We start from the raw sequence: 4,706 nt of genomic DNA on the forward strand, positions 1-4,706 counted from the left end.
AAAGGCTCAGTTAAGAGAAAAAATTGATATTGCCGATGGGAAACAATTATCTCTTTCAAGGGTGCTTAGAGCAGCGTAGAACCCCTCCCTTGGTCTTAAATGATTATTATGTCCTTTAACTGTCGAGGGTTTGCTAGTGCTCCCAAAAAACCAGCCTTAAATTACCTAATAAAATCATATGACCCTGATGTGCTACTGTTGCAAGAAAACCTAGGATTTGTTGAGGAGATTAGTAGGGGTTTACATAAAATGTTGCCTGGGTGGGCCTTTCAGTCACTCGATGCAAAAGGTAGATCTGGGGGGTTGGCTACGGGAGTGAAAGAAGGAAGGTTGAAGGTCCTACCCGCCTGGGGACTAGATTAAGCTTTGGGTGTAGAGGTTTACTCATTGGAGCTCTGCACCAATATTTTAACTCTAAACATATATGGGCCTTGTCAGGATAGGTCTCTTTACTGGAAAATCCTTTTTTCAAAATCATTTATGGAGAATCCTAACTTGGTATTAGGGGGGACCTGAATTTCTCATTGGGCCTATCAAAAACATGGGGACCTTCAACTCATGTAGACCCTCTGACAGACTTCTTCACGAACAAGATCAATTCAAGGAAACTTATGGACATCAATCTGATCAAGCCCAAGCCAACATGGAGGAATAAGAGAACAAGGGGAGCAAGGGTGGCTAAGAGGTTGGACCGCTTCCTCCTTAGAGAAGAAGTGGTGGCTAGGTTTCTAGTATTTATGTATTGGGTGGGGAAGGAGGAGACTCAAACCATCTTCCCATACTGCTAGAGATGAAAGGCCCTAACAAAAATCCTGGTTCCTCGTTTAAATTCAATCTTTCTTGGCTTAAAGATGAATCTTACAAAAATCCGTTCAAAACCATTTGGAGGTTAGGGGATGATGATTAGGGAAGGGATAAAGAATATTTTTTCATGGAGAATCTGAAATATATGAAAAAGGAAACTATTGAATGAGCCAAAAACAAGAAAGACAAGGATGAAGAAGAACTAAAGTAGATAGGAGAGGAATTAGATCTGCTGGAGAGCTTGAAAGAGGATGAATATGAGATAGAAGTGAAGAGGGACATGATCAAGCAGGTGGAATCCAATCAAAGGAATATTCTCACAATCAAGGAAGAGCAATGGAGACTAAAAAGCAGAGAAATTTGGTTGACAACTGAGGATGAAAATTTGAATTCTTCCAGAACTATGCCAAAGGATGGAAAAATATAAACACAATTTGGAGTTTAAAATCGAAGTAAGGAACCCTACACCAAGTCTTTTGAGGAACTGCCCCTCCATGGAAGTAATCATTTTAAAAAGCTATTCAAAGCCTAAGTTGAGGTGTCTATCATCGAGGTGATCAGGACGACTCAAAACTTCCCAAGGTATATGGAGGAGAAGGATAATGAAGTTATCATAGGGGAAGTGACAAAAGGGGAAGTTGAAAGAATCTTAAGGTCGATGCAAAAGGATAAGAGCCCAAGCTTGGATGGATGGAATGTGGAGTTTTTTCAACATTTCTTTGAGTCCATTGGGAATGAAATTACAGGGGTAGTTGAAGAATCCTAGGTAAAAGGGTCGATATATGAACCTTTCAATGCCACATTTATAGCTCTAATTTCGAAGATGGAGGATCCTTCATATTTTGAGGACTTCAAATCCATATCACTGTGTAACTGCATTTACAAAATTATTGCAAAAATAATCGTAGTCATATTGAAACCTATTCTCTTAAGGAACATATCAAAAGAGAAATTTGGGTTTCTGGATGGAAGACAAATCCATGAAGCAGTGGGGGTAATGTAGGAGACATTACATAGCATCAAAAAGAGCCAGAGGAAAGGAGATATTGTCAAAATAGATCTCTCCAAAGCATATGACCATATTAGTTGGATTTACATTCGAATGCTATTGACTCACCTGGGTTTCAACATTGGGTTCATAAACTAGGTGATGGGATGTATGACAAATATCAGTTTTGCAGTCCTAATCAATGGGGCAGCCACATCGTTTTTCAGAGCTAGAGGGGCCTTCATCAAGGATGTCCCCTCTCTCCACTACTCTTTCTCCTAGCAGTAGAGGGACTCAGTCAAATGATCCTTGAAGCAAGGAGAAGAGGTGATATAAAGGGCATTGAAGTGGTTGTCAACCTGCATATATCTCATTTGCTATTTGTTGATGACATACTTCTCTTCAGTAATGGAAGCAGGAGTGAAACTCGTTAGCTAAAATCAATCCTTGATCTATTTCTAAAAGCTACTGTCATGTGTATTAATACACAAAAATCCTCCTTGATACTTGAAGGGTTCTCAAGGGTTGAGATTAGAAGGATAGCAAAGGATCTTCCCTATGAGGAAAAGAAGATGTTAGACAGCTTCAAATATCTGGGGTTCCACTTAAAGCTAGACACGTACAGGACCTAAGATTGGTTTTGGATGGTTGCAAAAATCAAGAACATGATAAAGCACTAGAGTTTCAAATGGTTGTCGAGAGTGTGAAGGCTTGTATTGATCAAATCAGTTCTCATGGCAATCTCAGTTTACTGGACGACCCTAACATGGGTTCCTAAAGGAATTCTTACAAGGGTAAGGAAAGTATGCAACAAATTCTTGTGGGTCAGCTCAAAAGAGGACTTTATCCTTCCATGGGTGGCTTGGGAGAAAGTGGCAAGACCAAAGGAATGGGGGGGCTAGGGTATAAAATATCTCACAACTTTTGCCCCATCTCTAGCAGCAAAACTGGGATGGAGGCTTTTATCAATGGAAAATATATGGACGATAGTGGTCAAAAGGAAATACATTGATCCAATCTCAATAGATGAGTGGATTAGAAAGCCAGATAAGAGAAACTCCCAAGCCTTTGTGGTGTGGAAAGAAACACTAGATTCGATCAAGATCATTGAACAAGGCCTCTCCTGGCATGTGGGGAATGGAGAGAAAGTAAGGGTGGGGCAAGACCCATGGGTGGGATGTAATGAAGGATATGCCCTTTCTAAGGGGATCATCAACCATTTGAAATAAATAGGGGTTTATAACTTGACCCAAATAGAGAAGGTAAGACATTCAACAATCTGGCATCAAGCCTGGCTAACAGGGGGGGATCTGAATCTGGAGCCCCAATGGGAGGAGGAATGGAAGCATTTTATTAAAAAACTATAGAGATTGAATGTTTGACTCAAAAACCGTCCAGATACCCTGATATGGGTTCATGCACCCACAAGAAGATACTCCCCTAAGTATGGATACAACTATCTCATGTCAAAGAAAGGATGGGCTAACCCGGAGTGGTGGGTTAAATCCATCTGGAAACTAAAATGTCCAACTAAAGCAAGAATGTTTTTCTGGTGTATACTAAGGAACAAGGTACCAACATAGGACAATCTTCAGAAAAGAAATAAGATGGGACCAGTCTAGTTCTCTTTTTGCAAAAAAATAAGAGGAATAAGTGAAACACTTTTTCCTAAAGTGTCATTTCAACATAAGAGTATGGCTCGAGACTTTGAGGTTGATTAAGAAAAACCAAATCTAGGATGGATAAATTATTAGAGATGTGTGGCACAAATGGTGGAATGACACTCCAAAAGAAAACCTGAGAAACTTACCTCTAATACTATCTTGGGGCACTTGGCTGGCCCAGAACAGGAAAATATTCAAGGACCTGGATCCAAATTATGATCACATTGTTACTGAATGTGCATCAATTAATGAAATCATACCAGTACCAATCCCAAAAAAAAAGGGAGGGGGAGTAGGGAGGAACAGATCACGGGTAGTATCCCTTGGGCATATTTTGATGGGGCCTTTGATCAGAGGAATATCTATGGGGCAGGAATAGTAATCCACCTAAATGCACAAAAATCCTTAAAATCCTTGGTGGGACTTGGAGCAGGAACCAACAATTTTGCAGAACTACAAACTTTAAAACTCTTATTATGCAGGTTTATACACCTGGGTTTGAGTTTGATTTAGATTTTTGGTGATTCTCATAATGTTATCAAATGGTTTAATGGAGAGTATAGATGTCAAAACTATATGTTGAATCCCTTGTTAGAAGAAGTTTTAAATCTAAAACAACATTTTAATTATATTATTGTGTGTCATATTTACAGGAAGCATAACACAGTCATAGACCTCCTATCTAAGGAGGGTGTACAACAGGTTGTGGTTGGTTGGATCATAAGAGAAACATATCAAGATGTGATCCATGTGTCGGATCAACCTCCATTTGTGCTTTGAAGCTACATATCGAGTTGCTCCTGTTTTTTGGGTTCTTGTTTTATTTTTGTTTGGTCCTTGGTTTCTTTACTCGACGAATGTAAACAAGGATATTGCAAGAGACAATTAATACCTGTGTTATTTTTACTATGCCTTTTAAAAGAATGAAAATATTAACCACTGAACAGTAACTGGTTCGTTTCCTATTTGGGTTGTTTTACTCACATATGAGGAGGCCCGGGAAATTGGATTAGTGCTCACTTTTGCTTACATCAGGATGGGAAAGTATGTTTTTTGCTTACCACCTCAAATTTACACTCTATGTTTAGTCGATGAACATATAGTTTACAAAATGCTTCAGTGCATATACTATGTAACTTTTTATTTCCTTAAAAGAAAGTTCGATTTTTTCTCTGGAAAAGACATGTAGGTAGCATATGTTGTATATTACTGTGTAATTATTTTATCACTTATCTTTAAAAATAAAAAGA

The sequence above is a fragment of the Pinus tabuliformis genome, chromosome 8 (genome assembly GCF_031772625.1).
Source record: "Pinus tabuliformis cultivar Carrire ecotype Pingquan chromosome 8, CPIR1, whole genome shotgun sequence".
In the NCBI taxonomy this organism is placed as follows: Eukaryota; Viridiplantae; Streptophyta; class Pinopsida; order Pinales; family Pinaceae; genus Pinus; species Pinus tabuliformis.